This window comes from Vanellus vanellus (genome assembly GCF_965231255.1).
Source record: "Vanellus vanellus genome assembly, chromosome: 1".
Taxonomy (NCBI): Eukaryota; Metazoa; Chordata; class Aves; order Charadriiformes; family Charadriidae; genus Vanellus; species Vanellus vanellus.
In genome coordinates this window covers 96,008,428-96,030,768 of record NC_138905.1, presented here as the reverse complement: position 1 = coordinate 96,030,768, position 22,341 = coordinate 96,008,428, and the positions used below count along the sequence as shown (strand labels likewise).

General features: G+C 37.5%; 2 protein-coding genes across 6 annotated transcripts in view; one reads left to right on the top strand and one right to left on the bottom strand.

Annotated features, from left to right (window-relative positions):
- Positions 1-22,341, top strand: part of CMSS1 (cms1 ribosomal small subunit homolog) — a 245,818-nt gene that overhangs the window by 25,660 nt on the left and 197,817 nt on the right. The gene's annotated exons all lie outside the window — the stretch shown is intronic.
- The window catches only part of FILIP1L (filamin A interacting protein 1 like), a 149,570-nt gene that overhangs the window by 25,166 nt on the left and 102,063 nt on the right, over positions 1-22,341 (bottom strand). The window contains exon 1 of one of the 5 annotated variants that reach the window (XM_082496619.1): positions 13,438-13,537. The exons of the other annotated variants lie outside the window; for them this stretch is intronic. The gene's annotated coding sequence lies outside the window, so the exon portion shown is untranslated. Of the gene's footprint in view, positions 1-13,437; positions 13,538-22,341 lie in introns of those variants that run through there. 5 annotated transcript variants of the gene reach the window in all.

The window sequence follows — 22,341 nt, the reverse complement described above, 5'->3', positions numbered from 1 at the left end:
GCTGCTGAATTCCTGTTTCATGGTTCCATAGGTCACAGCGACTGTGTCTGCCCACATGCACTTAGGAATGCAAGGGGGACCCTAAAATGTTTGGGGTTTTTTTTGTTTGTTTGGTTGGTTGGTTTGCTGTTTTTGTGTGTGTGTGTTTGTCTTTAAATTCGTTGGGTGGTTTTGGTCACCTTTTTTGGGAGACCTGACTTCTGCAGGTCAGGGCTTGATTATATGTATATCATTTGAATTAAGGCAAATCATATGTTTAATTGAACAATTGCTGTAACTGATGATAGCCCTTTGTGATACTTTGCATACTTTTGTGACAGAATAAAAATACTTTGTGTTAACTTCATCCAAAATACTGTCTTCCCAAAGAAGAATTTCCAGAATATTTGAGAGAGAAATTTTACCAAAAATATGCAAGGGTCAAAAAAGTTGGCTTTAAAAAAATAATTCAAAAAAAGAACAGGCACTCACCTGACCAATAATTTTTTTTTTTTTTTTTTCATTTCCAGTTGAATTTCATGATCACATAATTTCATAATAGGCAAAGGAAGGTATATCATTTAGGCAAAGCTTTCACAGATGATTCCAAGCAGTTGACTTCATAGGACTGCAAGAACCCTTTCTGAATGCAGGCCAGCAAAAACAGGCATTGGAAATTGGTTTTATGAACATAAATGTTAGGTACTTAAACAGTCAGGGCAGCGTCTTAATACTTTTTCTTTAGAACTTCTGTTATAAATGACTGCTTTATTGTAGCTTACTATTGTATTTGTTTGCAATATCAGTTGCCTGTTTTTTTATTTCCTTAAAGAAGTTGTATTTGTCTGCTCACCTCTGTTCATTGTAATGCTTTTCTCAGTATGCATACTATAGCTTCTTGGTGTTAATACCATGCATTCAATTGTGTTGTCTTGTTTTCCAGGTTGGGGGGGTTTTGGTTTGGTTTTTTTTTTTTTTTCAAGTGCATATAGCTTTGGCTACGCTACATTATATTTAGCAATGTAATGACTATGTGATATCTACAACACATGGGGACTCCCAAAGCAGTTCATTGGATTCTTGGTGTCATGTGATATCATTTTGACTTTAAGTGGGGTTTTCGGATGTCATGGGGGGACCTGTATTACATCGATGTTGTTTAATTTATGTTTTTACAGGATTTTAAGGGGGCTGCTTTGCTTTTCCTTTGAGATTCAGGGAAACTAAAGAAAGCATGGGAGACTGAGATTGCAAGACCCTTATTTTTTTTAGTTTCTTCTAGAAGGAATCATTATTCTTAGAATAATAAAAATAAAAATGCTGATTTTTTTTTTTCTTTGCAATGATAACTTTAGAAAAGGCTGCATTCTTTAAGAATGCAAGTGAAATAGGTGTTGATTTGTAAAGCTGTACTTCTATCATTCCTTCCACCAAAGCACTGGGGGGCTTCTAATATACACCTTATCAATATCTTGATTTTTATCAGATCATTGTGCAGAAATGGCTGAGAATTTGAATGTCTGTAACTTTTTTGTTGTTGTTGTAAATCATAGAGACATGTTTTTTATCTAGCTCATGTGTTCTTCACCCTTCCCCAGGTAAAAGACGTGGCTTGCTAGAGGTTCTACAGGTTATAACATGAGGGAGACTTGCTTCTAAAGTTTTTGGACATGTGCTTGAATTTCTCCCTCTACAATGCAAGTAAAAAAACTTAAGCTGAAAGCTTTTAAATGTAGATGAAGTCATGCCTCTTCGGCTGAGGCATTCTTCCCAGTTAGCAATAAGCCATGGTCTGGCCTCTAATAAGAGAAGAAACATGCTTCATCATTTCTGGTAAATCTTACGGGTTGTTGTAATTTTTGACACCAATGCAGTTAAATATTTATTTTTGGAAGAAAGCCAGTTTGTCTGTGCCTTCCACAGTTTATGGCAACAAAATTTGGGTTTGTTAGAATAGGTTTCTGGTCTTGCGGTGGCTATGGATTTATTTTTGTCTTTGCCTACAATTCTGTTATTGATGTGTAGTTTTTATGGGGACATATGTTATAACTGCTTTTATGGCTCTCTTATCTTTATTGATGCTTCTTCACCACCCCCCTCACCCCCACCCCCCCCTCATAAAGAGTCAAAAGCCTTTGAAATTACAGCAGCAACAGCATACCATAGCTGTTGTGTAATCTGCTGGCTTTATCTGAGTCAGTCAGCACTTCCTAACAGAATGCAAACACTTACTTTAAAATTTGTTCTCCAGTATATTATTTACATATGTGTATTTTAAATCATTAGTTTATACTAGGATGCAAACCTCCACAAAGGGTGTCTCAACTGCAAGAGACTGTGTATAAGGCAAATTTCCCAATAAGGAAATTTATTTTATAAAATGAGGACTTTTAATGAGGAGGGTGTGAGTTCTGCTTATTACTCCACAAACTGCCACAGAGTAATCATTGTTTTATCTGATGCTTAAAATGCTGACTTGCTTAACAAGTCTTAATAAAAGTCATATATGATGAATGGTATTGCCAGTTCTGGGTTCACTTGGGCAAAATTTCAAATGGATAACCAGATGTATTTAGCTGTGATGCTGAGTAAACATAGGCAGATAATATATTCTTTTAAAAATTAATTAATCTGGAACAATAATGTTGTTTGTGACCACGATTTCACAACTACTAAGCTGCTGAAAATTCTTCCTAGTGATATAGGGATATTTGTGCTCATAAATGTTATGAAAATGTTATGTGTCAATTTGGTGACAGTAAATGACATGAGAAATTTTTAACAAGTTTGGTTAATTTAAAATTTAACGCTGGATTAACATTCACTTCCAGTTGTAGTGATTTTAATTCAGCACTAAAATTCAGTTTTGTTTTATCATGAAACCTCAGTTTAAGAAAATAATTTTCTATCTTGATTTATTTTCTTTCCATATCTAGATGTTCTCGGAAATCACCTAGCAAAACATTAGTCTTGTGTAAAATGTATTACTGTTTTCTATGGCAGTAACTGTTTGAATGTGCAAGGTGATGGAGTTGGACTAGATGATCTCTAGAGGTCCCTTCCAACTCTGAAAATTCTGTGATTCTGTGATAGTTATGAATTCTGTCCATTCATTTCTAATCTAGCCATCCGCACTGTCTATGATTACAATAGGAAGATGCGGGACTTTTAGTTGGCAGTGAAGAAGTTGATATCTTATAAAATTGTTGGCAGGATTTTGTTTTGTTTTTCTTTTTCTTGACCACGTATCCTGAAAAACAATTGTAAATGAGCGCTGACCTGAGAAGACCACAATATTAATGAGCTTTACTTGAAGTTAGCTTTAAAAACTCTTGGTGCCAGAGTTCAGCTACTAGAAGACGTGGCACAATGAGTTGTGAGCTGGGCTCTGATGGGTCACCATTTTTGAGATGCACTCCTTTTTTCTTCCTTCTTTCTAGATTTAACAGCTATTTCAGTTATTCTTTGAAGTCAGTATCTACTACTGTTGGCATTTCAATGGCGTATAGTGGTGCATGTAGCATGACCGTTAATCCTCTTCTGTTCTGAATCTAAAAGCATTGATAACTTAACTGGCTCATGGGAATAAGACTTGGGTTTTGTTGGTTAGTAGTTTGAGGTTTTTTCATGTTACCATAGTGCATATTCATTCCCTCTCTCTCTCCCTTTGCCTCTCTCACCCTCTCTCCGCACTGCCTGTAAAATCGGAAATAAAGCAAGTAATATCAGATGCAACACCAGAATTTGGAACTCTTCAAATTTACGTCAGCCAGGAAATTATAGTTTTGCAGATGGAAAGCTTTCAGAAGGAAGTGGAAAGATGAACCACAAGAGATGTGGTATAGGGTAAAAACAATGAGACTGAGGCAGAATTTCTCAGTTACTAATCCAGGTCCTGCTTTTGTCTCTTCTTTGTCTTTAACAAGTAAAATTTTGGGCCTTAACTTCAGGTGTCTTAAAATGGAAAAACAGTGTTGACTTACTGTAACAGATTATTTTGCGAATTAATATTAACCCAAAGAGGTTTTAATAGTATGATAACTACACAAACCCAAGACAACTACTGTCTTTTATAATTTGTGATTTTTAAATGACAATGTCATTGAAATGATTGCATTTGATTTCATATTTGATATTGCATGTTAAGTAGTTAAATTGATGGGAGAGATCCTGTGTCTTTACGAACCTGAGTTTTATTTTAAATGTATACTTTAAGCATTACTGCTAAACATTATTGCTTCACCACAGTTATCGAGCTGGTTTTAATATCACCAGTGTTATAAAACACTCAGTACTACAGAGATAAACAGGACAGTGTTTTTCCATTGGTGTTTGGTTTTGGTTGGTTGGTTGGTGGTTGGTTTTTTTTTTTTTTTTTTTTTTTCAATCCATGGGCAGGTGGATGTGTTTGCATTGTCTGTTCAGAGTGTCAGTACCAGTAATTGTTACCATTGCAGCCTACTGCTAGTATTTAGCGAGTGAAAAATCATAGCAGGAGTTACTTGAGCTTCAGAAAATTGTCTTCTAGAGCCCTGCCTGCCTTCCCCCTCATCCCCTATGGGAAGATTAGGCACAAACAAGGGAGTGCATATTGCCCAAGTTCTGGAAGTTTCTGTTCAGTGCTACAAGCACTGATTACCCCAGCCAGTGTGTGGTTAGTTTGTACGAGGCAAATACTACTTAGTTATCACTGCCATGCTGTGTTTACTGTTGATGGAAGTGTAATAGTTGGAGGGCTGATTTTTTGTCTTGACTATTTAATCTGTATCCTTCAAGGAGTTTGCAGAAGTTCTGATTCCCTGAATGAGTCAGTTGCTTCAGCTCTGTATGAGTTTGTAACCCTTAAGTCATCTTTCTACACTTTTCATTTTAATGATAATACTCATTTTAGATTAAGAGAACTATATTTGCTTTTTTTTTTCTTTAAGCAATTTAAATAGATAAATCCTGTTTAGAACTTGATTGTGTTTTTTTATTCTGTACATAAGATAGTGTGTAGGTTCAAGGTGGACCTTTCTTTTCTGGATGCTTTTCTGGGGGGCAGTTGGGAAAACAGGTGTTTTTCTGGTATCTGATTTACCTGGGGCAGTGCTAGTGCTGCTGTCTTGACCAGAGCTGGGCATAATTGTGCAAGGATCCAATTCATAAAAACTTTTTTTAACTTCAATTAGTTAATATTTTTGGTATGACAGAAAATGGCACTCAGCCAACAATAACACATCATGTTACTCAGAGGAGACTGGTTAGTCGTAAATGTCATTTTCCCATAACATTTACAGGAACTGGATGTTCTCTAAAACAATTTTAACACACATTTTATATAGAAATAAATGTCTGGGGTCACATTTTCATCCATGGGCAGAATAGGCACTGTGCCTATCTCTTATGCTAACCATGGCCTTATTTGTATTTTATCAGTCGTCAGCAGTGGTAAAATATAGAACTTTCCATACTGCCATACGCACTTCGTCTGAGCTGAAGGCATCCTAAGTCAAGAGTAAGCCCTTTTTCTGGTGTGCTTACTTCCTGAAGTATCTCTGTGTATGTGTATAATAAACTCTGAGCTTTTGAAGACTGGGCTTGGGTGGCACCCCATTCCTTTTATTTTGGCAGAAAACATGAAGCTTAATTGTTACTGCAAATTTAGCTTGAGATGTTTAAATTTTCCTTGATGCAAGGTTGCATGAAGCAGTGTAGTTGAGGATTTCTGAGTAGGCAAAAGACTTTAATCAGGTTTGCTGATACAGTTGCAACTTTTTCTAGTAGCCAGGACTGGAAGTAATAAGAGCAGTAATAACACTAATGTCGAACAGAGACACTTCACTTTGAAGCTAAATATGCATCTCTTTCCCTGTAGAGCTGATAACATGAGTGTGTCCATTTTCTCTCAGACCGACTTGGCCAGTACTTCATCTTGGAGGACACAGGTGAAAGGGGGGTTGTAGCAATGCATGGCAGCGTGGTTAACTAGCTAAAGATGGCTTTGAAGCTACAAGTGGTGAAGAATGCTGCTGGTTTCCTGTTTTGCAGTATGTGACCTTCAGAAATTACATTAACCCTATTTCCGATGGATTACAAATTACTTCTAGGTACTGTTCGAGGTATTGCAACTTTGTAGTTCTGGGGACTACTTCAGAGATAATTCACTTTCTTGCTATCTGTCCTAATCCTGCTAAACATCTTGCTGTATGTCTCCTGTATCTGAATGTGTTGGGACTTGAAGTGTGGGATGTTTGGAAGTTGCATTTTCTCTTGTCTCAGTAGGACCTTGGGCCACATTGGCCTGGGAACACTTGGTGAATCATCTAAAGGTGCAAAGTCAATGCAGGTTTGTTTGAAGCATCTGAATGCTTAGCATAGGTGCTCTTGATCAGGATTTAAGTTTACATGGTTTCTCCAAACTGATCCTCTTCAAAGAGGACTAATGCATTGTTTTAGACTACAGGATAGGAAGCTACAGTGCAGAGCTAAAGATGATAGTCTGAGAATTTTTTAAATGGTTATAGTTCTAATCAAGGTTTACTTCATAGATTTAATTCACATGTTTAAATAAGAATTTAAATAACAAATAATTATTTAAGTAGCCTCTTCACCTGTGGTGAATTGTTTAACTAAGGAAAATCTTTTCCTCTCAAACCTGTTGATTATGATGTGTTGAAGTATGATTTTTTTCTATTCTTCTGCAGCCTTGGTAGTTCACTGTGTTAAAGACCAAATATCCTGATTAAGCATAAAAGAAAATCATGTCCTTTAGTAATATGTCCACTCAAAGTACCAATAACAGTTTGTATCTGGAATCAACAACTTTTGGGGTTTTTTTTGGTAGCTGCTTTAATGTGTGTTCAGCAGCTGGAGTAACTGTTGCATGCTTTGGAAAATAAATGTTTCTCTATTTCTTAGGAAAAAACTCTAAATTGTTAGGATGAAGAAGTGGGTTTAATAGTTCTAGCTATTCTATGGCCAATGGTTTCTTAAACTCCCTTAAAATTGGTCTGAACAGTCTTCCTGAAGCCAAGAGAGATACTTACTTTTTCCATCTTTAGTTGTTTTCCAGTTTTCTTTCTCTGCCTTTCAAAAACTGTCACAGAAAAGGCTTTTTTAGGAAAGAGGAGGGTCATATGCAGCTATGCTTACTTTGCCCCTTAGTATGAAACTTGTAGACTCCAAGTGTTCCCTGATCTTCAAACAACTGTTACCTCAGTCAAACAGTTTCTGCCTCGTTAATGTACCCCAAATTGATTTATAACTCTATCGTTATGTGTCGGAAGGGCACTTGGCTACGTGCCCTATTTGATCTCTTTTCTTGCCTCTCGGCTGATGGTCTGTGATGTTTAGGTTATATTTTCCTATTTTCAGATGTCACTCTGAAAATGAAGGAGCTGTAGTCTGGTTTCATGTACAGTATGTTTCTGATGTATTACATCTTAGCTTTTATCATTAATTTATAACATGGTTTCAAATGCTGGAAATAAAAAGACACAATTATCTCTAGACAGAACTTACTAGTTGTTGTTTGGTTAAGTGCATTAGCCTAGATACATGAGTGGGTCATTTACAGTTATAAAACGTTACCTTGTCAAACTCTGATTCTCCTACCCAGTTAATCCTGATTGAAACAGGACAATTTTGTAATTTACAAAGATGGCAGTAATCATCTAGAGCTTTAAGCAGAGGATGGGAACAAAGCAAGGGCAAGCAGACACTTCCCAAAGTGGCTGCTCCTTTGTATACCATGTTGTATTTTCTTCCCTTCTCCTTTAAAGGGGTTAGCAAAATATGTAAGCTTGAAGATTCTTGTCAGCTGGTGTCTGCGGCTTTCCTGAAACAGAACTAATGTATGTGCCTCCCTGCGCAAGCCTAAACTTTCTCCACTGGTTGGTGTCATTCCCGCACCACCCTCATCTCAGTCCATTTTATCTGTCTTGAATTGACATGTATTGGAGCTGTACTTGCTGACTTTGCTTCAAAGGCTTTTTATTCCCTTGCTCTGCTTACACATATGCAAGCAAATGCACATAGTCATTAATATATTAGATGTGGTTTTAGTAACATGTATTTTAGGAGAATTTATAAGCTTGCCAAGGTTCATGGTGGCCTTTTCATTGGAGCCAATTAAGTATTTCATTTGGGAATGACACGGGCTGCTAGTGAAAAGACTTTTCTCCGTACATGAAAGAGTGTATGGTACTGTTGCAGGTTAAGAAAATGTTTCAACTTCAAGCATTAACAAATGGCATTATTTTTTTTTTTTTCCACCTTCCTACATCCAAGTTAGTATGTTCAGCATTGGATTTCAGATATTTAGGTCAGGGGTTGGCTGCCCCAAATGTGGAGCTGTTGTACCCCCAGGTTCCAGTGACCAAAATTTAAAAAAGAAATTAGGCTGATATAATTCACTTTCCCCTTTTCTAGGTAGGGATCTAAACCAGAATGGCTCTACTGAGGTTGAGAGTGTGCTTGACTGGGGGGAGCATTTTGAAGTTGAAAACAAAAACAACTGTGGCACTTATTAGGGCTTCTTCTGAGACACCTCTGTGTAGCTAAGTAGAATAGAATCATGTTTGGGAATTTGGTGGGGGACATTAGTTTCAGGCAAGCCAAGCTTAATGGTGATAAAATTTCCTAATTTTGTTCAGAATTTGACTTAATGACTGAAAGTTATGCCAATTTTACCAGAATATTGATTAAATCCATAAAAAGTTGACAGAATTCAGTCAGCTTATGCTTTCTCTAAGATTGTTTTGTCCATGTGCTGAAATCCAATATGTAATTAAAATGTGACTTTTAAGTGTGCATTACTTTCTATTTCTAAGCAGCCAATCTTATGTGTTTTTTCTCATGGTAGTAGCAACTTGCTGCTTCATTTAATTTTTTAGAATTTTTCCTCTTTCTCTTATGCTCCCCTTGCAGTAGTTGCTCTGCAAACACTACGTAAGCTTTGTGACTCCAATAAAAAAGGGTAAAATTTATAATCCATTCTCTGCAATGAATTTGAAAGAAATTACTTCAAATATTAGGTTTAAGGCAGATCTTTAAGAACTCTAACCTATCATTTCTTTTAAGTACATTTGTTCTGTTCCTTCCCAGGCCTTTGGAAGTCTATAAAGGACAATGAAATCTGGTTGATGAGTTGTTTCACGTTGCTGACATGTGTGCGAGATTAATGGCTTTTCTTGTGAGAAGTATTTTGCTTTTTCCATCCACATTTTCAGTCATATTTACACTGGAGCTTGGTGTACTCTACCTGAACTATGTCTGTAAAGGTTTGTTGAACCTTGAGCACGAGGTTAGGTGGTTGTGGGCTCTGGTAGCTCAGCTTCTAAGATCATGCAGTGTGAAGCAAAATGGCTCAAGTTCTGCTTATTTACCTCAGCAGCCACTCTCTGGTGGTCGTCCATAGGTCCCCTGCTCAGCTTGAGGTTGAAGTCAAGCAGTTATGTTAAATCACTGTGATACGCCTGATGAGCTGTAGCAGAAAGGGTGACTTCTGCAACAGGCAAAAAGTATGTGCATTTATCAACTTGAATGACCAAGGTTATAGGACTTTGAGTTGTGGTGAAATGTTCTCTAGCAAGGTTGGTTTGAACTTTCACCCCCAAGCTTTGCACTTTATTATTAAAGAGGGTTATACAATGATGTTGCCGGGTGTTCACTCAGCTGGCAGTCATTCATTCCTTAAGCATTCACCTCTTCACTGTCACCTCAGTTCTGTTGTTCTGGTGAGGAGGCAGTGCTTTGGGAGGTGTTTTTTTTGTACTGTTTATAATTGGAAGCTACAGACTGTCACAGAAAATCTTCAAATATATTTTCCTTGAATTTGTGAACGCTTGAGCAGAGTGAGCTGTGAATGCCCGAGTGTGCTGCGTTGGTCCATCAGTATGAGTGCTGTTACTGACCTTCCAGAAACAACATGGTGCCCTGGACATGCACTCAAAGTGGTTTTTGTCTCGCTGACAGAAAACACAGCAAACCTCAAAATCAGCATAACATACTGAGAGGTGTTAAGACTCAAAATGCCCATTACTTCACTTAAATCACAAGACTGGGCACTATATTTAGAATTTTTCAGCAATGCTCCTTACCTTCTTGGAGCTGAGTAATACGGTTTAGTGAATGGTTCAACTAACCAAACTTTCAACCGCTTCAAAAAAAGCTCAACATAAACCTCAAAGATGCCATGGCAGAATCTATTCAGTATGAGAAAAACAAACCTAGGCAATTAAAATAATTTATTGGGAAGGCATAGTTTCTAAGCTCAAATCAACTTGATGAAAGGCTGCAGTATTAAGGGGATCTATTAATGAGTCAGAACTAAAATTTTATGGGATGGTTTTTAAAGATACCTCTTCCTACATTGTAAGCTCCTTAGGATTCCCTGACTTAAATGTTTTAATTGCTTCTCTGACTTAGATATTTTAATTGCTGCTTTAATGAACAGTATTCAGGTAATACCACACCCAGGATTTGAGAAAAGCTGTTTGCAGGAGAGGTACAGAGGATCAGTGGCTGCTCACTTGCCCATGCCAAACTATACCTAGTGAAGAATTTTTCCTGAAGAAAAGTGCCAGCCTTTTAAGAACTGCCACACAGGGGAAACTTACTGGGAGTAAAACTGGATTGTTTTTTTAATCACATGGCAATGGCGGATGTGATAATTCATCACAATATTAGGTAAATAAAATGAAAGTACTGTTACTTAGCAAAAATCAAGCAATCTCTTGACATTACTCGTACTGATGGGGAAAATAAAATAAGCGTAAGTTATATCCCTTGATCGTCTGGGTCAAATCTCTAAAAAATTCTACTGTCAGCAGCTAAGTGGCATTTGTCAGTGGAGCGAAGGGAAGTGACGGGGAAGGAACAAAGGGTCAGGGCAGTTTGATAGGAAGTTGACTTCCATTTCTGGAGGATATACTTGTCCTTAAAATGCTTTCTCTGTAAATTGGGTGTTGTAAAAAGTTACTATAAAAAGAAATTTAAGTGAAGAAATACAATTACTGAAGACTGAATTATGTGATAATTTTTTTTTCCTTTACTTTCTCCTTTTCTTGTTAAGTGATGCAAGCTAACATTTTAATTGCTTAAAATTAGGTAGTCTAAATACATGCTGGGGGTGGGGGGGCAAACAGTGAGACATTTTAATCATTATACCTCAGTCTAATTATTTTGCACTTTTACCAGTATAAATAGAGCAAGATTGGTCCTGTAAGTATTAAGTGAAGACTGTTTCCCTTTCAATCTAAGGAAGACAGACTGTGAGAAATTGAGTTCTGGCTTTTGATAGATGTTATGATTTGTATTAAGCTAGCAGCATTCACAGTACATATGGTACTTTGGATATTGCTAAAGCTGTAATTAATGATAAATGTTACCCTTCTCTGTTGGATTTGGAGGAGCTGAAATAGTCTCTTATTTATGGGTAGGCTTTTTTCTTTTTCTAATTACTGCCTTTATCAAATATGTATGTTTATTCAACATGTAGCTTTTCTATGAATACTTTTTCTTCGTCATATTGTAGTCCTTTGGCTACAGCTTATCCTTTCTACTAGGACACATTTTTTGAGGTCTTTTACTTAACTTTGGTTCATAACATACCCTTTCATAACATAGCTAACTTTTCCACTTTATAACTTGACAATGTATTTATTATTAAATCCACAGGATATAGGATACATAGGAAAACAAGTAATCATTTATCAGGAAAGAGATCTAAAAATGCTTGGACGTAAGTTGCAAGTCTGCATAGATAGCAGAGCAAACAGAATAGCGAGTGGAAGACATTGTTAAGAGGTTTAGGGTACTGATCTGGGGTATTGGTTTTCTACTATAACCTTATGTTTGTTCCTGTTAGGATTCTTTTCATTCTATATACACTATACAGTGCCCTCTTTCCTGATTCTGTAGCCAGGAAGACTCAAGGCATCAACAGAGGTGTAAACTTTGCTTTTTACAAGGAAGATCATCTTGGAAACATGGATATGACCTTTATCTAAATGCCAAGGTTAATAATACACAAACACCTGAATTATCTTTGAAATGAAATGTCTGTCTGTATATTTTTAGAAGCATGTGGAAAATAACTACATAGTATTTTCTTGTTGTTTAAAGCAAAAAAAAAAGTCATGAAGATGTTCACATGTGATATTTTGACTCACTCTCATTCCATGTATGATTGATAGTACAGCAATGCATATGACTGTATCAGCTTTGATTTTTCTTAAATATATACTTGAACAAGAATTTTGCAGGATTTAAAACATCAAATACGGGGGGGGGGGAAGGGGAAGGGGAAGGAACCCTTTCTGCTGTCCTAACATTTAATGCTGATTTGATTTCATATTGAGGAAAATGAAAGCATGCAACAAAAACATGTTTTACTTTTAAGAAGAGTTTGAGTTCAAAGGTCCTAAGGAGTCTAACTTTTCTAACATTTCAAATTGCACTTAAGACTGGATAGCAATGCTTAGGAGTCTGAATTTGCAAGTAGGACAGTACAATTGACTTAATTGCAATTGTTCCTGTAAACAAGGATTTGACACCATTTGGTCCTTAATCAAGGGAGAGGACAGTGTAGTTTTTTATACTATGCAGATGTGAATTATAAACACACTAAGGTGTAATCCTTCAAGGTGCATAGTACCTTGTCAGAATTGCTTTCCATTCTCTGTTTTTTTGAGTTAATAACTACCATACTGTTAGACGTCTTTCAGAATAAGTCTCGAACAGGGTGGTGGGTTTTCTGAATTTGAAGGCATCATCATTTGTTTGATGACCAGGATTTAAAGTTTTTTCATCAAAATCTGACAGTTCTGTCCTTTTGTGATTTGACATTGCACACAAGACACAGAAGAGGGAAGCAGTGTGTAGGAGTTGAAAAGTTTGTTAGTAATTAAACTAGTTGCAATTGTTTCTTTCAGACATAGCATAATCTTATCACAAAGTAATGTTTGTGGAAATTTATACATCCCTCTGTAAACTACCGTAAAAGTTGTTCAAAAGTATAGTAAATGGTTAGAGACATATGTGCATACATGTCTACTAATACATAGCATATGCATATAAATGCAGCATAAAGAGAGGCAGACAGTAGCTCTACCTAATATATTACAATACAGTTGGACTCTTTCCACAGCTTTAAATGCAGTCATGATTTTATCCGACCATTTGGAAAGTGTGTGTAATTCATAACTACATCCTTCTTTAACTATAAATTAATTCCTCATCTGTTGGCTCTGTAAGAATTGTTTAAAATACAGTTTTTAACGCCTGAAATAGTCATCCTACTTCTGAGTAACCAGACATCTTCTAGATCTCCTGGTGCTGGTTTTTGGGGTATTTCATTGTTTCTCAGTCCTCACCCCTTTTTTTGGAAGCGGCTTCTTTTAAAAAGTATCTCAGTAGGAAAAAGCAAGAAGCGCCAGTGCGTGCCAGAAGTTTGATTCCCACCCTCTCCCTTACCTTGCGCTCCTGGACTATAGAAATCCTGGGTCAGCTATTGCTCCATGGTGTGAGGCATTCAGCTGTAGCATCAGAGATGTGAGCATTCCAGCAGTCCCACTAAACAATGAGAGATAGGCTCTTTGCATGCCCCAAGCCTATGGAGCATTACGTCATTGCCTTGCCATATAAGGCACTCTGTGTTGTGCAGACTCGTCGTGTCTGACTGGTGTACTTTAGTGATAGCCAGAACTTAGAAAGCTTATTAATGTGTTCTGGCTCCAGCTGACGCTCAGGACTGTGTGAAATATTTCATTTGTCTACTAGTTCATGGCCAAGAAGAATGTGCGGAAGGTTTGGGTTAGGGCAGTTCCTTTCTATTATTGATAATAGAGTCCTTAGAAGTTGTTAGCTGATTAATTGTAATGTTTTCCACTTAGTCTCGCAGCCTAGAATTTGAGAAGGGAAAAATTAAATTCAAGGTCATCTTCTTTAATTAGTTGTTCTAAGGGAGCTTTTTCTTTTTTCTTACTTTTTTTTTTTTTTAATACGACAAAAAATGTGAATTTAACTGAACTCCTCAGAGGGTGATATGAACTTCGAGTCTTCCTTTTTTTTTCCTTCTGTAAAGAGTCGGGGTCCTCAGAGGATAGTATTTTATTTCCTGATGATGTAACTACAAAACAATTCTCTAAGTGATGATGGGAAGGCCAGATGAAATCTGATTTTTTTTTTTTTTTCTTCAATGTTTTTCCTACAAAACCCTTTCCTTTTCATATGTTTGTGTTTCAGCTAAGACAATTAAGCGGTCCAACCAACTATTTTTAGTAAGAAGGTCTTAAAGAAATGAGTCGTTTGTTTTAACACTTAGGAAAGAGGCAGGAAGCCAAAAAGCAGAATTTAGAATGAAGAGCTTAAAATGTATCTCTTGTATTCCCTGTCCTTCAGTGTACACCCTGAATGAACATTGAGAACACAAGGAAGAAATACTTGAAATAGGCACAAAACTTGTTGAAATTCCACTAAAGGTTAACAGGAGTTAATGAAATAAACTCCTTTTGTGTTGGTGGGTAAATTAGACCTTTGAAAGGCAGTTCTGTTGGTGCATCCACAATTCATTTATTTGCAGCATTTGAATTTCAGTCTTTAGACAAACTTCGGTATAACTTAAGCTTTCCTACTGCCTGCTTTTTGTGTGTTTTATCATACTTGAACATAATGCTAACATAAGGCAATTTACTTATTTGGGGGTGCTGTCAGTAGGTATGAAAACAAATCACGGAATCACGGAGTTTCAGAGTTGGAAGGGACCTCTAGAGATCCTCTAGTCCAACTCCCCTGCCAAACCAGGATTGCCCAGAGCACATTACTCAGGACTGCATCCAGGCGGGTCTTGAAAATCTCCAGAGAAGGGGACTCCACAACCTCCCTGGGCAGCCTGTGCCAGTGCTCTCTCACCCTCACCGTAACGAAGTTTTTCCGTGTATTTGAACGGAACTTCCTGTGTTCTAACTTGTGCCCATTGCCCCTCGTCCTGTTACTTGGAACCATTGAAAAGAGCCTGGCTCCATCCTCCTTCAACCCACCCTTTAGATAATTGTATGCCGTAATGAGGTCTCCCCTCAGCCTTCTCTTCTCCAGGCTAGAGAGTCACAGCTCTCTCAGCCTTTCAATGGTGATTAAAATGTCTGTCTTTCTAATGAAATGCAAATATCTCTTGGCTACCTTGCACATGTTTACCCTGAGCGTAGCCTCGTAACATACTTATTCTTTACTTGGAAAACTTCAGCCAGCCCTTTGCACTGTGATTGGGTAAAGACTTACTCAGAAGTGTGCTACTTGTGTGTATGATTGATCCAGCTGTCTCCCCCTTTGTAAGTTTCTGAGCAAGTTCACATTTGGGTGTTTGATCAGAAAACTTCCAAATGTATTTAATAGCGCAACGCCTGTATACTGACCCTTCTGAAATGGTTTCAGAGATAATTAAATGTCTTATTTGAATATACCAATGGACAGACCAAGATAATATTTTATTTCCTATTCTAGGGAGATATAATTACCAAATTGAAACGAAAAAATAACCTGTCCTTTAGCTAAAATTGGACTCTCCTGTTGCTTGGCTAAAGTTTTTAGGAACTAACATTTTGTAAAGCTTTCCTCAAAAGTATTGTGCCAATGTGAATCATTTGAATTACATAAAAGCTCATCCAGGCAACCTTGGTGTGGGGAACGTGAAATTGACTTAATCTTCAGCTACAAAGTCACCCTTTCTGCTGGGATTCTGCTTAAAAAGAGAGGACAACTGCAAGTGCAAGGTATGGTCTTAGAGCAGGCTGTGGAGGATGCTGTATCCAGTTAAGCTTTGCAGGGGGAGTCAGGTAAGTAGAGCTGTGAAAGGTAGCTAGGAGTTAAATGCAGATGCATTCTTTTTTATGTATATGTGTGCGTGTGCAAGCACACAAATGCTTTGAGTGAAAGCTACTGTTTCTGTCTTTTACTTGGTTAGTGTTTTTTTTCTTTCCTTCCCTTTGCAGTTGTTTTGTGGTGTGATTTTTTTTTTTTTTTTTTTTCCTGCGTCTTCCCCTTCGCCTGCACAACCTCCATCTCTCTAGTCTATCTCTATATGAAAATTGCCTGCATTTTTGTCCTCCCACATGAAACGGTTGTTGTAGACCATAAACAGCTTTGAAGAAGAGGACTTCTCAAAAGCTGGTAATCAAAAATCCAAAAGTCCAGTTCTGTGCTGGAGTTGCTAGGAACGCAGCTCAGATAGTGCTGGTGATAAGTTTATTGGCAGTCTGGGGGCAGGCTAGAGCAGGGAATAGGGAATGCAAATCCTCCTGTTTATAAGTCTGTGTTTACATCTGGGGATGGCCAGAGTATGAACTTCTAGTTTCTTAATTCTCCTCTGCAATACAAAAGTGCACATCTGTGACCTTCTGCAAAACAGCTTTATCAAAGAGCATCAGCTGAGTGTGTAATGACCTGACTTCCTTCGCTTGTATTGTCACAACTTAATAAAGGACAGAGTACAGTACTACTCCAAGCCCTGTTAAGGAACTATATTATTAAAAATTCCATGTTTTGGATTCTTATAACATGAAAAGCTTATTTATATCTGAGGCAATTAATAGATTTGCTGAGAAGCCTTCCTTTACTGCTTTTTTACAGTGTCTTCCAGTATCTGTAGGTGGAATCCTGGCGCTGGTGAACTTCACTGAAGGGGGAAAAAAAAACCTTTGGGTAGGCAGATATGCCTGTCTCATTCTCCATTGCTTCCCGAAAATGAATTCGGTTTCCTTAGTTACTAGACATAGTTGCTCAGAATTCATGCATTTGCAAGTATTGTGACAACAAAAGAAACTGTGGATTTGTAGAAATTAGAGACCAAATGAAACCCTTATCAGATCATTTGGTGCATCCCCTGACAATGCGGGGCTGCTCCCTGCAGTCTGCCTGCAGTGGCTTTCATCTAGTCTCTCTGCTTATTGTTTCATATAGTTATTTGTGCCCACGTTATCTCAGGATTTTCCTTGAAAAAAATAGAAGCTGGAAAGGCGGAAGATTGTAGCAGGCAGGGAAAAGATAGGACAAATAAGCTAAAAGACTTTGAGGCTGTTGTTTAGACTTTATCTTAAACTATCTGAATTCCTCCCATTACTTCCATCATTAAACTACTTCTCTTTCCTTTTTCTTCCCATGGCAATTCATAGCTGCAGTTCCAGTGTCCTTAAACCCATAACCTATCTATTGCAGCATTTGACCCTTTCCTTTAGCCATTTTGTATCTAAGATAAATAAAGGAAATTAGAACTTGGGCCTCAGTTCAACAAAGCACTTAAAACATAGTCCTGTGTATTTTGGTTGAAAAAGGAAAGGACTTCAGCATAAGCCTGATTTTAATGATATATTGAAGTGCTTGGCTGAATCAGGCTCTCGGTCACATTTACTTCATGTAGATATTATTGAAGCTTAGGCTTTTGAAATTCTCCATGGGGTTCAAATCTTAGGTAACTTTCATATACCAAAAATGGACATCTACAGAAGTACAAATACTGTCAAAGCTTTTATTAGCATTTTACATTACTTAAAAAACCGTCTGCTTTTTTGAAGGTGGTCTGCTTAAGCTTTGCAAGGGATACTGGAGAACTGAAAGATTGACAAGTTAAATTTTGGTGACTTGTAAAAATGGGATCTGGTGTTTAATGTTTTAATAACTCATGTGACTTCAAGGATTTTTCTCCAATGTATGCTCAGCCTTGCCTGTGAAATCTGTGGGAGTCTTGGATTGATAGCATTCCTCAAAAATTTTCTATCCAATTTATTACTTCTAGCATTGTGATTGACACTCTTTTAGATATCATGAGTAAAGAGTGTTTTAGCGTTTTATATCCTAATGCATAGATTAATTTCTGAATATTACAAAGAGAAATATTGAGGCTATTATGGCTAAGTGACGGTCTGAAATGCACTGACAACTAATAAATTGCATGTGGAAGGCCAAGGGGAGAAGCAGGGGAAAGTCCTAAAGACAACATTCTTTAGATTCATGTGCCTTTTACTATGGACCATGGACGGAAAGAGATTCATATCTTCATTACTGTGTGGTTTTAATTTTTTTTGGCAGCAGGAAGAAATATTTTCCCAAACACTCCTATTGTTTGCAGATTCCATTATTCTCCCTTTTTTGGCAGATCCAAATAAAATTCCTAGCCAAATATTAGGGATAATTAGATCCCTTTTTGTTGGGTGCTGCCTTGAGAAGTTGATGACTGCATCTCTTAACTACTAATGACTTCTCTCCTAAGGAGAACTGGCAAGAGCTCCGTATCTGCTTGTGAGATGGTTTCCTCTTGTGTATGTGACCAAGATTATTTTTTATGAAAAAGATGTTTTTTGCTCAGCAGAGCTTACCATGAACAAAGATTAATAGAATTTAGTTTGTATGCCTTCCCCTGGTCTGTATAAACCGTATATAGCCAAGTAATCTTTTCTCCATAAAGAAATGAGATAATGTTCCTTAGTCTATGAAAACTCTGCACAACAGTGTATTTTAAGGAGGAGTTTAGGCTTGGATGTTTGTTTTGTTTGTGGTGTTCTGCACTGAGATTTTTTTATTATTCCTTTCCCCACTGCCCAAGTATGCTTGTCTAGTTGGGCTATTTCTGGAGGCATGGCAGCCATTTTGGTATTAACGCAATAGCACAAGTGAGTTGTAATTGTGTGAAGACTGTTGTGGTGAGGTACCTTGGAAGGTACTAAGTTCCACGTCTGTGAAGATGTTTGGAAGTAGAACATGTTTGAAATGTCTGTCTTTAGTCACTAGACCTCAGAAAAAATATGTGACACTATGTAATTAGTTGCCTACTTTTCTTCGTTTGTCTCCTTTGAAATTCAGTCAAAGCAAGATTCTTCTTGTAGAACTTCAGGGAAATGGTGCGACAGAAACATTTTGAGCTTCAAATCTGACTCCATATGAATCCCTGTCTCAGAACTTTTGTGTGCGTTAACCTAAGCTGTGAATTCAGGCATTTTGCTTAAAGTGATCAAACCTCTTTCTGAGCAGTTTAATTCTTGTTTGTATAATAAACATGCAGGTTTGAGTGAAGCTGACTCAGGTGTTTGCATAGACATGAATTGAACATGGTGTCAATGGAGGATGTTCCTTTCAAAGCTTTGATGCGGATGAGGGGAAGTAGTAGATCAAGTTGTTGCAAGTTTCTTCAGTTCCTCCATATCACTGACCATCTCTTCCTTTCTGCTTTTCCCTTCATATCTATGGTTTCTTCCACTCTTTGCTGGGTCATGCTGTTGCACCAATGCCTTGGAGTGCAAAGGCCAGCACGCTGGTAGAAGGGATTTGGCATTAAGTGTGTTTCTTGCAGGTTCCAAGTTTTACAGGAGTCACTTCAGGTCCGTGGTCTGCTTTGAGAGCAGAAGCCTGTGAGGCACACGCTTAGGTGAACGCAGATTTGAATGCAGTTTAGCAACTGTAAGAAGGCTTGTTGGAGCCATTGATGCTGTGCATATAGGAGTACAAAGTTTTCATACTTTTTTTTCTGTTTTAGTGGTTAGGTAGAGAGAATCCAGGATCAAAATGTGTCATGAGTTTTCCATTTCATTGTTATAATTCTCTTGTGTAGGCTTATCTTGCCTCCTACAGATTAACCCAGTGAAAATGTAGCTCTTAGAGAGCTTATCTGAAAGGTAGTAAGTTGTAAAAGACCTATGAATGCTAAGGCAGGCAAACTTTGCAAGGAGAGAAAATATTTTTTGTTGGGCTGCCTGCAATAGCTGAATAAAACACAAACATGCTCTTGGGCCTACAGGCCCTTTATTGAGTTTCTAGATGCTTGCATTCATATTATGAAACCTACGTAATAAGAGACCTTTTCTTCTGCGTCAGTAATTCCCTCCTCCCCACCCCCCTTGGATTCCTAGTTAAAGTACATTTTAAAAGGCTTTCCTTATTCTCTACAATTTCAGTAGCCATACACTAGTCCCCGTTTAAAGCACAGTACTTTAGGTTAGTGGTGATTTACTGGTGATTTCAATACCTGTTCAAGGAATCTGTATTGAAATAATGCAGAGGCAAATGTATCCCATACAGGCCATTTTAGATTGTGGATTCCTAGGGATGTAATGTAACTTGTAAAACTTTCATCCCTTTGGGATTCAGAATTGCTGAGCTATCTGATAAATCCATGGTTCAGAAATGTGACTTACTTGTGTGGTTCAGTTCTCTAGTCTGGAAAAGTATTTACAGAATTTCTTGATCTCCTAGTGTGTAGTCCCATGTAGTTAGTATTGCCCACAGCAGGTACTGTTCAAGGAGTCTCTTGGGCTTGGGGAAATGTATTTAGCAGACACAGACACTCCATAGCTGCAGAGCGCAACAAAAATTTCACAAAACCCTTGAGTGAGGAAGGGGAATAAATACAAAAAGGTATTAATTTGGCTTTTTTATGGCAGCCTGCATGAGACATGTCGGCGTTAAGAACTGTTACCTTAAACTCAGCAATACTAAAGTTGTGTCATTATCTGAGAACGCTCTTACTGATCTCTTGTCTCTGGATGTTAAGTCAACAGGATGGACTATTACTAAGAATGTCTTTCAGGAGATGAACTAAATGCTTGAATGACCTACAGATTGCTTCATACTTGAAAAGCATACTCAAGCACAAAGAAGTGATTTAAGGAAATTCTCTTCAGCACCTAAAGGAAAGACAAAAATTCCTTTTTAGTCCCTGTGCTCTTTAAACAGTCTTCCCTGCAACCTTCCCCAGTGCTTTATGATCTGCTTTATTTTGTGGGTTTTTAGTTGGTGAGTACTTTATTTTTAATCTGTTTTGTTCAGTTCCCTATTTTTAGTTGTAAGGATGAAGTTTCTGTTCCTTTTAATGTTGTTTCCCCTTGGTAACTTAGTTGAAAGCATTCTGACAGAGCGTCGTTTCTGGCTTCTGTTTGCTCTGGCCAGCAAACTCATGAAGATTATTATTAATTAGATGAAAGATAGTTACAGTCCATGAAAAGTTGTGTGTATATTGTGTGATCATGATGAACTGTGTAGAATTGATTAAAAGTAGAGAAACATTGGATTCTTTCTTGCAGTGATATAATTTCATATAAGAGAAATGTGAAGTAGCTTCTTTAGCTATGAAGTCTCATGGTACATTAGGTAATAGTTCATAATTTACCTTATAAACAGACTGTGTTATTATTCAAGAAGAATGTTTAACAAGCTGATTTCTTAAATGGACATAAAATTGCAAGTTGTTCTCTTGCCTATCTTTTTAACATAGCTGTGTTTTCCTAGCAAGGGTAGTACCACAAAATACAGTATACCTTAGTACTCTTAGGTGTCTCTACAGAACAAAGATTCAAGCATGGTAAATTTGTTAATCTTTGGGTTGTTTCCCATGTGTCCCATCCGTTCTGTTCTGTCCTGTGTCTCCCCTGCCACCTCCCAATTACATCAGTGTATGTGTAAGTATTTGTGCATAACTGTATCCAGTAGCAAGGGCAGAGGGAGAAAAGCAATTCTAGTTGTTGTAATATGGTACTTATGATACTGTTTCCAGCCTTTTTATGGAAAATGACAATGCTTGTTATTTACTTTAACTTTTAAAGTGGTACATAAAGAAGTGTTTGGGTTCCACGTATGATAAACAGAGGCCTAGAACTAGAAGATGAAAAATAAAAAGTATTTTCTCAATTCCTAAGGTATGTTGTTTTGGTTAAATGAGTCCTGGTTGTGTGTGACCTCTTAGAATTTGATTAAAGTTTTCCTACTCTAAGATGTCTTTGTTTTGGGACATGGGAAGTTTATTTGTTCTTTGCATTTGTGTTTTACCCTATTTTTCTGGTTTTATTTGTTTTTATTTCAGAATAATAGGTGAGCAAAGGCTATTTTCACAGCAAACAAAGCAGTCCTTCTTGATATTGCTGCTGAGTAAAGAGCAGCATACAGGGATCCAACTCTACTAAAATAGGAGGAGTTGTTTTGCTAGAAGCCTAAGGTGTGTCCAGAGTGACATAAGGTTGTACAGAGCTTGACAAGAATAAACACTGTATTTGAGAGTTATAAAATGCCTTTGACCTTGGGGCTTGGGAATGTAAGTGGAGCCTTAGCTTGTAGCTATCCATGTATATCTAAATCAATGCAAGTCATGCCCGAAAGATTTTGCTAAGTATAGTTTGCTCAGTGGTCAGAGAGGTGGCTGGTTAGAGTTCTTGGAGCAGTTTTGATGGGGATAGGTATCCCTGGAGTAGAAACACTCATACCTCAGGAGGCTTGTGGAAACCCTTGTCAGTGGCTTTGCCTGGGGAGAGCAAGCTCTGAGTGGGAGTGAATTCTGAAATGCCTTCCGAGCTTTTAGTAATTGCTCTGAAAAGTTTGCATTTGCAAATGTACACAAAGGAGTTG